General features: G+C 36.1%; 1 protein-coding gene across 1 annotated transcript in view; it reads right to left on the reverse strand.

The window, feature by feature from the left end:
• The window catches only part of LOC141397017 (regucalcin-like), a 40,581-nt gene extending 29,787 nt beyond the window's left edge, over nucleotides 1-10,794 (reverse strand). The window contains exon 1 of the mRNA XM_073972803.1: nucleotides 10,654-10,794. The gene's annotated coding sequence lies outside the window, so the exon portion shown is untranslated. The remainder of the gene's footprint in view (nucleotides 1-10,653) is intronic.
• Nucleotides 10,795-14,195: the final 3,401 nt, after the last annotated feature.

A 14,195-nucleotide genomic window follows, 5' to 3' on the forward strand; every position in this document is an offset into this window, starting at 1 on the left:
TTTCTTACTTATTTTATATTTTAATTGTAATGACGAATGTCCCTGCTTTGGTGACTAATATTATAATAGAACTTCTGAGCTCAAGTCGACATATTTTCCGGTAACGTTCTTGGCAAAAGCGTTCAAAAGACAACAATTCATGGGGATTGAAATTATTCCAACATAACAATTAATATTTACGTTGTGTTATTTTATTTTTTGAAATGGAAGGATGCTCGTGCTTATTTTTATCATAATTGCCCATTTAAAGTAATACAAGAAAGAACAATATAAATACAATATTATTCCTCCAGATATAAAAAATATATATGTATACTTGTACGTAGATTTATACATACTTACTTATATGGCAATGCCTTTTTTTGCAGTCCAATCAATATCCAGACGAACGAAAGTTTGACCTTCATTCCAAAAGTTACTGATAAGAGAATAAAATAATCAATTTATTCAACTCGTGTAGAGTCAAATTTTATTTTTAGTTTACAAAATAACATAATTCATAATTTATATTGAAATATCAATACATAATTTCCAAAAAAAAAAAAATAAAAAAAAACAGAAGGCTTATCATTTAATAGCTTGTATTTTTTAATTATTATAGCGAACAATTATCACTATGGGCATGTTAGAGGAGCATGAGACAGTATTTTTCGTAAAGATGACCTTTTGTGTTGATCCCACGGTATAAATTAAATTATGATTTATGTGAAATTGTCTGCCTTTATGATTTATTACATATGTATGTATTACTTTTAAGTAATTACAAAATAATTTCAGAACTTATGTGGGGACCAGAGCTGGCCCGTCAGAAGCTGTGACGTATATGACATACATTTACCACGTATATGTACATAGCACAATATTTTGGTTTTTGACATCCGAAAAAGTGATAATAACATTCCATCTTCCCATATTGTCTGTCTCGCACGAAAAGGTCGTAGGCTCACTTTTCAGGAAAACCGCGATTTTGTTACAGAATAAAAGTACGAGTCAAAACGCGTCATATGAGACAATGAAAATTGTAAACCCATATCAGACAATTTCGTAAGACTCTCACTATCCGCAATTGGTACGGGATGTTTTTTTAGACTTTGTTGCATCTGAAGCAATTTATGGCTTCGGAGATCGGCTGTTGATGCACGGCATTTAAAGAGATCGCTATCGGCAGTTGGTTGATGTCCTCTAGATATCACCTTACTGATGTGGCTGGGTTTATCCTCCATCACAACGTGATGTGGCTGACACAAATTTTGTTGCCTAACTGACAGCATCGTGGATCATCACATTTGTCATCTAGACGCAACCGGTAGCTATTCGAAGAGCATTGTATTTGACGTTTGCAATATTGTTCATAGCGTTTTACTCAGGAAGGAAGTCCAGACCAGGCGACATAGTTGAAGACAGAATGATCAATGGAATTATATGTCGCTATTAATGTCTCCTCCTCTTGAGGATACGCCTGCCATCGACGATGTCAAGCTGCGTATGGACTTCTCTCGTTCAGGAAGTGAATAAGGGCACTATAGACTTTGCAAGAGATAACTTTAAATTGGACAGATCGATTGCCACTCAGTGTTGCCGACAGTTTTTGATCAGAAAATCGTCAAATCGTAAAAAAAATCGTCAACATGGTCCAAAACTCCGTTTGGTTGCCGTTTAATGCGATTTTTCGCTGCTATTTTTGTGAATGAGACTGACAACATAAGAAATACAATTCACAGCAATAAATCTAACCGAATATCACTTAAATACTGCTATAAGAACAGCTTTCAGAAGATGATAGTTTTCCTATGGTTATCGAGTTTGAAGCAATGCAGTATGGTAAAGCTGGGTACACATTGCCATTTTAAATGGTAGCTTAGCTCAAATATCGCTTGCTTGACAGTGTGACTGCCCATATTTGTCCGTACATGTACACTTTGGTTGTTGGGCAGTCGAAAATCGATAAAAATTTTCATTCAAAACTGGCTGACAGCTTAAAGAGGGCATTTGTAAGAGGTTAATAAAGCTGGACTCATATTCTTTATAACAAAATATATATAAGTAATATTTTATCTCGAAAACTTTTTAAGGAAGATTTTCATCTATTACCAAAACTAAAGAAAAATTTTGAACTCATGTAAGTGTGTGTGCCTAGATATGCCAGATATGTGCCTAATTATATATAAAACATTAAAAAGCTCAAAAATCGAGTTTGGAACATTGCTTTCCTTAAAATCTTTCGTGAAACTTTGGTCAAAATTTAGTTATCGTCATTTATTTTATGCATTTCTGGCTAATACTATGTTTACATTTACGAAATCCACTAGATTTCAACTGTCAATTCCATTGCTCAAACGTCAAATGAAATCCAATCGATTTCAGATGAGTTTTCATTTGACGTATACACAAAGGAATTGACAGATGAAATCGAGTGGATTTCGTAAATGTAAGCATAGTCTTAAGCGAAAAATCGTCATTTTGGACCATAAAATCGTCAAATCGTCATTTTTCAATTTTGGGCCAAAAAATCGTCAAAATGACGATAAATCAGCAAATTCGGCAACACTGGTGCACGGCACTACAATGGTCCGTTCGGATGGCCGTCGCCGATGGCCATTCGCAATCTTTGTTATATCTTCCAAAGCCGTGGTTGTGAAACCATGATGTTGTGAAGTAAGGTGGAAATGATGTGGATTTGAAGATATTTCTCTCAACTTCTTTGGATGTGAAGTAGATGGGCTGCAAATCGCTTATGTGACTTGCATCTACGGAATACAGCTCGCATGGACCTATTCTGCATTCTGTGTTTCACACTTTTTGGCAACAGTTCAATAGGCTAAGTAGGGAGATTTATAGTATAAATGCACGCAGATAAACTCTTAATTGTGGGCCATAGTGGCTTAGGCGTCGAGACGTTGAAGCCAGAACTAGGTTCTCCATTTCCAGGTTCAATTGCACAACTCTTTCATCAGTTGGGTCGTTGACACATTGGTGGCGCTGTTTTAATTTGATATCATTAGAGGAATTCTGCCCGCTGGAATGTAGCGCTTTGCCGCCTTGAATATCATCTAAGGGAGGAATGAGAGAGTGACGATGGAAATGTCCGGAGAGCTCGAACATCTAGCTGCAACTCTTGTTGTTGTAACAGTGTTTATTATTATGTTTGTATGTTCGTTCTTCTGCAAAATCTGGCCCTGGTCTATCATCAGTTCCAGGAAAGTGGCTGCTTCGATGGGATGTAACCACAGATCCACTGAAGTTAGATGAGTAGGTCTGGCGGGACAGTTGAAAAGGTGTTTTATGTCTTGCGGGTCCATGCCGCATACTGTCTTGCACGGCACGGTCGATTTCCGTCCAATTTAGGTGACTGCAGTATCCCGAGCGTAGTTGAACCAAAACTGCACTGGTTGTCGTAGCAGCTGAAGCTCCTCAGATGCGATGGATGGGGGTTGTACTCCGAGGACTTTATTCACACTATATTTGCTTGTGGCCTTAGCAACTGCATCCGTGTGAATACTATTTAAACCTGCTTGATATGCCTGTTGATCTAGGGCTTATCTCCTATATTGTTGGACCTCCCTCTCTAGAGCATGAATATGCTTCCTGATATGCCTGAATGTGTCGGGCCTAGCCAGCAGATGGTGATTGGGATGGCTCTCACGGTAACACCCAAGCAAGTACTGCAACGAAAGCATTTCATTGTAGATGGTCTACTGAAGACTTGAGTAGGCGGCATTCTGACAGGTTTGAATCTTTTTCCAATTCGTATCACATAATCCCGGGGACCAAACTGGAACCTCATAGCTTACCACAGACCGACCTATCGCGTTATATGTATGTGGTCAACAAGGTTTCTTTATCTGCGTCCCAAGTGCTGCCGGCTAGGGACTTGAGGACTTTGTTCCTACTTTTCAGTTTGTTGCAGAAAGCTGTGGCGTGCGCGCACGACATGAAAGTAGTGTCGAATGTGACCCCAAAAATTTTGGGGCAGTTTGTGGTCGTAATTCGGCTACCGTCGACCACGACATTTAATTCTCTTCCAAACTGCGCTGTCCATGTGAACAGAGTGGCTGTAGATTTTGTGGCGGAAATCTGCATATTCCTCTCGTGAAAAATGTGGTAAGATCGGGAAGGTACCTGACGCCAGGATCGTGCAATCATCCGCATACATTACGATCTCGATGCCGTCTGGAGACGGCGGAATACAGGAGAGGTAGAGGTTAAACAGTTCCGGAGATATCACCCCACCTTGGGAACTCCCTGTATCACTCTATGGCGTTTTCACTACTTCTTCTAATTCCACGTACAACTGGCGTCCACACATCCAACGTTTCAAGTTGGCGACTGTACCAAAGGCTTTTGATAAGTCAAGCGCCACCATCACTGTTCTATCACACGGCGGTCGCTGGTTGAGCGCTGTTGTTGTGCTGTGCTGCTTACGGAATCCATGCTGATGATCGGCAACTTGATAGCTATTCCTGATACTAAGGCCTCAAGGGTCATCGGCATCCTTGCCTTGGACCACCTCGCCCATTTTCCAGACTTCGGGAACAATGAAGGTGGCTAGAGACAAGTTGAGAACTTTAGTGAGATACTCCACTCCCGGCTCATCCAGCTGCTTCAGCATTACCATGGAGATTCCATCAGGGCCCAATGCTTTGGATGATTTAGAGTTCCTGATGGCATTGTGGTGGTTCATCCTCGGCAGGAATAGATCTGATGCGACATAATACTCTCCTCTTCGCCCTGTCACTCTCGGGGTGCTCGACAACTGTCGATTGAAATAACTTGCGCGGAAATTTTTAATGAAGTGGAGTTCATGTCAAAAGCTGAACAAGTGATGAAAATGCAACATAAAAAAACCTTTAGGATGATGAAGCCAAAACAGTTGCGCATGGATTAAATGAAGAACGAAGGAAATCCACTCAATTGCGATTGAATTTAATAGAAACTTTTTATTATTTGTGTTTAGGTATATAATAAAGTCCCTAATATTATTGTTTTACACAAATAATAAACGCATTTTATTTATTCTGGTATATTTCGCAATGGCTTGCATTTTTAGTGCATCTTTAGACCGACTAAAAATGCAATCCGAAGAGTGCATTTAAATTCAATCCAAAACACTATATCAAAAGCTGTGATCTGGATCGAAAACGGAGTGCATTCTAGCTGTGTGCTTTGGAAGCAAAATGGAGTGCATACTAGCTGCGCGCTCTCTTGTAAAATGCATAAGTGAATTCATAGGAAAAGATGTACTCCAACGGCGATTGTACTGTACACTTATAGTGATTAAACTGCGGATGCAAACTTTTTGCTGGGCATATGTATTGTCACTTTGCACATACATTTTGTATATAAAAAGTGACAACCCATATGTAAAAAATATTATCGTGTAAAGTACCCATCAAGGCATATTTGGTACCCATTATATCTCAATGAAATTTTACACAAATATAAATGACAGTAGTGTCATGTAGTGTCATAGACAGTCAGTTATTTTATTTTCCCATTTTGTTTAATATAATTATTACTTGTTTGAGTTTTGGCTAATAGTTGCTTTTACCCTATACCATTAAAACATGAGTTTAAGTTAAATGGACAATGGCAGTTTAAGAACCTCATTGTAAAATATTGCTATCACAGATCCACATTTATATTTAATTCAAATGCGTAACTTAGCCAATTATTTTGTAATCGTAACTTACGATGTTAACTTCAAATACAACGGACATTTACTTATATTTTTGTGAATTGCCCTGTTTTCACATACGAAACCGTAATCAGCTGATAACGCCAGTGACACCACATTTTATAAAAAAAAAACACGCCAAATTATCTTACAAGTAGTTGCAAAAACGCCGACAATGAAATTCCACCAAAAAAAAAACTGAGTCGAGCGAAGTCACATTTATGTTCATAAAACGGATACAGTCAGACAACAAATGTATGGCAAAGGCCAAAATTGTTAAAAAATTGTATAATTGTTCGTTTAGGGCAACAAATTACGTAGCAACTATACGGTTTTTGGTGCAAGTCTCTTGCTACTGTTCCTTTAAACAATATTCCATCAAAATATACAAAATGTATTTGCAATTTATAACAAATACGAACTAAAATAAGATTTGCCTACTACTTTTAGGTGACAATAAATGTATTGTAAAGGGAAAAGCAGCACTATAAAACTAAAGGCCTGCGTACATAAGCTGCTCTGCCTGATTGCCTTGCTTTGCTGCTTCAATAAAAAATAAAAGAACAAAGAAGGCCGACCCAATTTCCAACTGATGGCAACCCAGTTCGAAATTTCGTCTTTATTCTATTATTTTTATTACGTCAGAAATGAAGCAGGTAAGCAAGGCAATCAGGCAAAGCAGCTTATGTAGCGAGGCCTTAATAATTTTTGCAAAATTTTGTAGTCATTATGCATTTTTATGACTTTTGCGGCTAATAATGGACTATCAGTATTGAATGTGACAAAGTTCAGTGATAAAAAAACCCGTCATATAGTGTCATCATTCAGGTAAAAAAGCTTGAGACCATATTAAAAATAAACAATGACGAATCGGCCACAGACAAGTATGCAAAGAAAGAATATTTGACTCAGTATGTCTTGTCGGATGATGGACCAATGCAAAACGGTCTGATTTTGGCGTTGAAAACATCAAAATACCTCCGGAAATTATAGGGAGAAAATAGACCTTCAGAGCAGTATGTTGAAACGACCTACAACAAAGCTCTATTTCCTCTCTTAATAGTATTGGAATGACTTCATTTTTACTAAATATATAGATATTACCCTCTGCTATCATAAAAAATCGCAAAAAGTGTGCCAAATACAATAGGACCCATCAAATATGGAAATTAAACCCGTTCTGGAAAAGCTGTAATACCGAATTTTTGGGTAGTATATTCTATATACAAAGCAAAGAAGTATGCAAAATCGGGTTCCCGGACATAATAATGATTGGGAAGACTTCCCCACTGACATAATTAGGAAATATTTAATGGTCATCATTCTTAAAGTTGGTAAATTGGATCCAGAATACCACCATTCCAAAGGCCAGATCATGACATATTAATCTTATTTGTGTAAATTACTGATGTAATATAAAAACACTAAACTAATAAATACCTCGGGCCAAAATCCGGATATCAACCCTTACAAAATTTTTGGGTCCACTTTAAGAAAAAAACTCGAAAAGATCCTCCAACGAAGGATTATGATTTACTAAAAATTGGGGAGAGTGGAACATGCCGAGCCTTAATTTTGGGTTAACTAAGCTCATTAAAGCCCCCAATGAATTTCCAAGGTGGATAAACAACTTATTGAGGAACATTACTTTGATAATTCTCCAATAAACCATAGATTTGGTAATTTTTGCCATTCTTTTATTGTCACCCCAAGTAGTAGATAATTCTTATTTTAGTTCGCATTTGTTATAAATCGCAAAAAGCCTTTGAATATTTTGACGGAATATTGTCATAACTCATCTATTTTTCAACCGATTTCATTGGTTTTCCCCATTTTGTAATGCTAACTAAATTTCCTTCTTGACAAAAGTAAATAATTACGCAGTTTGGTGTCTTCTACGCAGCCTAGAGCACAAAAAAGTCCCAATTTACATTAGGCGAGTTTACTTGCGGCAATTGTCAGTTTGATGGAGAGAGAGGTGAGGCATATGGTAACCCTTTGCTTCTCAGCCCCCTCTCCCACCTACAAACTGACAATTGCCGCAAGTAAACTCGCCTAATGTAAATTGGGACAAAGCATTTTCCTGTTTTTTAATGCGTTTTTGTCACACTTAAATCACTATAACTTAACCATTTGCTACCCGATTTTTGAAGATTATGGCTTGTTCCAAAGACATGATTTTCACCTTTTAAATAAGGAATAAGCTGTAAAAGTCCGTTGTGGAAAAAAGAAGTTATGTCCGTTTTAAGTTGAAAATCCAAGAAACCCCGCTTCTCACTACATTTACCGTTATAAAATCAAAAAACGAAGTGACCCAAAGAAACCGAAGGTATTTTCGTCTTCCATGGACTCCCACAAAACTGAATATATGCATCAGAACCCCTGCAACCAAATTTTGTCACCTTTTGTAGGACAGTGTTATTAAACAAATTTATCATAGGATTTTTAAGATTCCATCAAATACAACATGGAACCATAAAGAAAAAGTAGAAATGCAGAGGAAAAATAAATAGTCAATAAGGAAAGGAACATGTCGACCGGGCCCGAGTATATAATACCCTACACCACTGTGAATATGTTAAATTGTATTTGGGAGCTATATCCAAATAGACCGATTTCAAAGTTAGGGCTGTAGTTAATTAAAAAATGAAAGGACAAATGAATCTTACAAAATGTATTATTTAAATATCATTTTCGTGGGTCTATGTCATTCCCGTGGGTTGAAAAAAATCCTTAAATACACATGGCCCGTTGCTAATTTATGCATAAAATTGTCTTATAAAATAGTATCAGCCGAAAAATATTTATTTAAACCCATTTTGGCACTTTGCCGTTTTCGACCACCAAGTCAAGTCTCTTCACAATATTCACCCACTTACATACATGTATTTACTCGTATCGAATTACACCCTAACATAACACTCATATACTTGTAGAAATCATCATCGTGTTCCAGAACCTGCAAGAAGCTACAACTTTTTACTACGATAACATTTGTTCCTTTATGTTATCGAAAAAAATAGTAAAAATTAGTAGATTCTTGCAGTACTGGAACAGACCACATGAGTGCATTTAAAAAAGAGAAGAAGTTCATTATCATTTACAGTGCTGATTTAACTGAATTTTTGGTAGTTTCAAAGAGTATGGGTAACATTATACAAACTAATGCATTATATTACGTATACGCAGTTTTTTCATACAAATGATGTGGACCTTTAGAACTACATAGTGAACTAGATCGTTCAATTGAACTAGAGTTGGGCCTCAAAAACAGCGGACAGGAATTTCAAAAAATTTCTACAGGTTTGGTGTGTCCAGGGGTTAAAAGTTTAAACACTGGCGGAAGGCCAGACATCTACCAAAACGTTGTATTTGTAATAGGTTCAAAAGTGGGAGGGCCGTCTGTATCTGTTGAAAGATCGCAGATGCACAGAAAATTGTATTTTGTTATAAATTTTGTAAAAAGTAGGATTATGTACGAGTATCCATTTTTATATCTGTCCAATGTTTAAGGTCTTGATAAACGGCGGAAGACCGGTCACTAGAAATAAGTATTTTTATTAAGGAACAAATTTTTAAATTAGCAAAAGTTTTCTACTAAATAAAATTGTATTGTTTTTAAGCATTTAAAATCCTGTATATTGAGAAAAAGACATAACTCCCATTTGGAGTTCTATCCGCCTAATATCGTTACCATGATGGTTCAATGAACAGTAGTGCGATTCTCTAACTCATTTTTTGAGTTACCGACAAAAATCGGTAACATTAAAACGCAAAATTATGAATGAAAAGTTAAAATAAAAGTTGACAACACTGTTGCTATCAGTAGAACTTTACTACTTTTTATTCGTCGCTAACTTACCGAATAATATTGTTATTTACCGAAATTATAATCACTTTCATTTTACCGATTTTTGTCGGTAACTCAAAAAATTTTTTAGAGAATCGCACTACAGGTTCTAGCACGACCATATGATTGACTCACGGTTAAGCTGAGTACACATTGTCAGTTTTGAATGTCGATATTTCGCAATTATCGATAACTGTCAAACCGTCCAGCAACCACAAAACATTTTGTGGTTGCATGATGAATGACAAAAATGAACGGCCACACTAGCAAGCAGCATCAAAGCTGTCATTCAAAACTGACAATGTGTACCCAGCTTTAGAGCTGGCAAACTATCGATATTCCCAACATTAGATATTTTCGATATTTCATTTAAAAAATCGATAGCTATCGATAATATCGTTAATTTGTCATCATCGTTAAGTCCATATTTACATTAGGCGATTTTTATTCACCTTGTAGATGAGAGAGGGTGCTGAGAGGCGAAGGGTTACCATATGCCTCACCCCTCTCTCCATCAAACTGACAATTGCCGCAAGGAAAATCGTCTAATATAAATATGGACTAATTTGGAAATAAAAATGACAGAAATGTCTATGCTTTTGTTGACATTTTGCACAAGTACTTAACGAAAATATAAAGGAGACAAACAATGGCTTTTATTTAAAAAATACACAAAAATATGATTTACTTTTCCGAAAAATGTGTACGTGTCACTACGGACTTACTTTTTCGCATCCGCAAAACCGAAAAGTCGCGTAATTTCTATTAATTTCAATAGATTTTAGATTAGGGGCTTTTAATCCGATAATATCGATAGAAAAAACTATTTATCAATATTGAATTTTTAAAAAATAATCGATAGTACCATTGATTATTTGCCAGCTCTACTCACAGTACAAAGAGTAAATGCCAAATAGACATGTCATCTGTTGAAACTGCTTGCTTATTGCACCATGTAACGTATATTTTGCCTCTAAAATCATTGGTATAAAATCGCTTGAATGAAAGAAAAATCGCATAGTGTGGCACATGTTTATAGAAATATGCCGCAATGCGCTTTATTGCGTTTATTCCATTGACGATGCTTGACGGTGCTTGTTTCTATTTAAAAAATTAATGAAGTACTTACCTTAAATCCTTAATAAAATACTGAAACTTTTATTTTTATTATTGGAATATAGAAAGAAACTTAAACAAAAAATATCGATAATTATGCAGTATGTACGCCTATATCTTATCTGCTTGCACTCACCTACTAATTAAGTAAAGTCCAGAGCCATTTAGGAATTATTATCTTGCGTTGGTGAAAACATGAATAAATGAACGCCGCTAAAACCCAATTTACACTTGCACCTAAAACAAGTATTTGGGTCAGAAACGTTATTTATTTGACAAATACTCATTGAAATTGACAGCTTGAATGAAGCATCTTATATATAAAAGACAATGTGTGTATTTTAGTATGTTTGTATGTTTCGTATAGACTCAAAAACGGCTAAACCGATTTCCTGAAAATTTCAGAGAATGTACAGGGAGGTCCGGTGGTGAAAAAGGTTATACAATCCATCCCTATTCCCATTTTTAAAAACGCTATTATAGCACGCCCACTTTTTAAATATGTTATATATCCAAAACTAGTTAACAGATTTCCCTGAAAATTTCAGAGAATGTACAGGGAGGTCCCGTGGTGAAAAAGCCCAGCAAAATTTGAAGGAAGGGGTTCCATGTGATGACCTGATTTCATGTCATCTTTTGCATTGGCTCAAACGAAGTCGTGAAAGATCCGATCTTTTCATTAGCATTTGAACAAATGCAAAGGAAGTCGTGAAAGATCCGATCTTTTCATCAGCATTTTAACACAAGCAAAGGAAGTCGTGAAAGATCCGATCTTTTCATCAGAATTTGAACCATTCCATCGACCCAATAGAGATGAATTTTGTGTTTTTATTTATACACATTTTTCTAAATATATAGGATTAATTATTTACAATAGGTTTGATGTTGTCGGAGACTCGGCATCACAACCAACTTTGTTAAAACTCTCGTCGTAATGATAATATCATTGCAAAGGGTTGGTGAAAATGACATACCAAAGCATTGGTGGAAATGGCATGCCAAAATATTGGTAAAAAATGACATGTCAAAGCATTGGTGTAAATGACATGCTTTGGATCCAAAAATGAATAGCATCTTTTGGGGTCCACGCTCATATAAAATTCATCGATGAAGATGCTAAAAAGATGACATGCCTGATCACTTTCACCCATGATTGAATGACATCGAACATTTTGCTGGGAGGTTATTTAATTTGGAATTTCGGAGGGGGCGGGGTATCTCCCCTACGTCCTATTTTTTAAGAACGCTATTTTAGCAAAACTGTCGAACGTATTGGTGAGAAAATTTATTTGCGAGGCAATTGTGGTTATGTCTCCGACCAATTTTTTAAATATGTTATATATCCAAAACTTCTTAACCGCTTTTCATAAAAATTTCAAGGGCCAGCAAAGCGGACCGGGTCGGCTAGTATTTTATAAAACCTGTTAGATGTAAAATGGGCTTAAGCAATCAGCGACACAAATTGAACTAAATTGCCTCAAGGGGTGGTTTATTTTAAAGTATAAATAGCATAGAATATGTGGTGAAATTTTCAAGTCGATCGGAACAATGTTGCCGGAGATATGTATATTAGGCCGGGGCGATTTGAAAACCTTAATGAGCCCTTCGCGTTTCTGATTCCTGGGATTGAACTGAGCAAAAAAGTCCACTGGACCATATATCTACCGCGAAAATCGAGCCTCCCGATTTTGACTTTAAGTTTTTTATTGATGTTTTTTGGATATTTTGGCATATAACAGTCAAACCATTGAGATTTTCGATCCAACACACAGACAAAAATTGTAGCCAAGACTGTAATTAAAAACTCTCTAATACATCGCAAAAGCATTGGAATGCTCCTTCAGGCAGTTTTGGCCTTGAGAATGTGCAAACTTTTCGAAAAATGTCGATAAATGACACTGTGCTACAATAGTTGACCAGAAAAATATTCAAGTGTTCTGATGCAAAATTATATCGTGTTAGGATCCATGGATAACGACAATGCCTTTAATTCGTTGGGGTCACTTCGTTTTATTTTTTTATAACGGTAAAAGTAGTGAAAATCTGGGTTTCTTACATTTTCAAATTTAAACGGACATATCTTCTTTTTTTCACAACGGATTTCTAGTGATCTAGTGAAAAATATCTTTAGAACAAGTTATTATTTGTTTAAATCGGTTAACAAATGGCTAAGTTGTAGTGGTTTAAGTCTGAAACCCCCCCTCAAAAAAACTGTAACTGAATTTCTCATAATTTTCAAAAATATAATGTTTTTTTGTTTTGTTCAATAATTATTTCCAAAACTACTTAACCGATTTCCCTGAAAATTTCAGAGAATGTACAGGGAGGTCCCGAGGTGAAAAAGGTTTTATACTCCATCCATATTCCCATTTTTAAAAACGCTTTTATAGCACGCCCACTTTTTAAATATGTTATATATCCAAAACTACTTAACCGATTTCCCTGAAAATTTCAGAGAATGTACAGGGAGGTCCCGTGGTGAAAAAGGTTATATAATTTGGAATTTCGGAGGGGGCCGGGTATCTCCCCTACGTCCTATTTTTTAAGAACCCTATTTTAGCAAAACTGACGAACGTATTGGTGAGAAAATTTATTTGCGAGGCAATGGTGGTTGTGTCTCCGACCCTAGGTATTCATTTGGAGCCTGATGACCTGACCACGCCCACTTTTTTAAATATGTTATATATCCAAAACTGCTTAAACGCTTTTCTTGAAATTTTCAAGGTCCAGCAACGCGGACCTGGTCGGCTAGTATTTTATAAAACCTGTTGTAAAATGGGCTTAAGCAATTTGCGACACAAATTGAACTAAATTGCCTTAAGGGGTGACCTCACTTGTAAATTTCAGAAAATCGAAAAAAAAATTAATGGTTTATTTTAAAGTATAAATAGCATAGAATATGTGGTGAAAATTTCAAGTCGATCGGAACAATATTGCCGGAGATATATGTATATGAGCGTTGAAAGGGATAAATTTATTGTGTTTTGTATGTAGCATAGAAATTAAAAACGCACTTGTTCTACAATTTTGTGGGGTTATGAAGGATATCAACATTTAGTCCTTCAGCGATCAATTTTATTTGTAAAATTTTTTTGCCCGGTTTCTGACCAGAAAACGTCAGTTTTTTAGGCAAAAAATTGGAATTTTGAATTTTTGGTCCGCCAATTCAATAAAATCTAACATTTTTAAAACAAGTAAGAACGGCGTCAATGGCTATATCACACCATATGCTTTTTAGCATGTATGTTGTCAGTTTGGGTATACAGACCAGCTGATGTCATACATGTGAAAAAGCAAATGGTGTGATATAGCCATAAGTTCGGCCGGCCCTCCACCACGAATTGTATTGAAGTGAATAGGAAGAATTAGATTAATTTTGTTTATGAAAGTACTAAACTCTTGCTTTTATTCCAGGAATAGTACATATGGTCAAAAATTTGTAAAATTGAGTATTCCTTTTTAAAAAAATTAAAAAAAAAATGTTGATGCTACATCAATGATTTTTGGTACATAGATTAAGAAATAAATCGTCATTCCAAATATATGTGTGTTCGT

Source organism: Musca autumnalis, unplaced genomic scaffold (assembly GCF_047663935.1).
Source record: "Musca autumnalis isolate F117 unplaced genomic scaffold, ASM4766393v1 scaffold_3, whole genome shotgun sequence".
In the NCBI taxonomy this organism is placed as follows: domain Eukaryota; kingdom Metazoa; phylum Arthropoda; class Insecta; order Diptera; family Muscidae; genus Musca; species Musca autumnalis.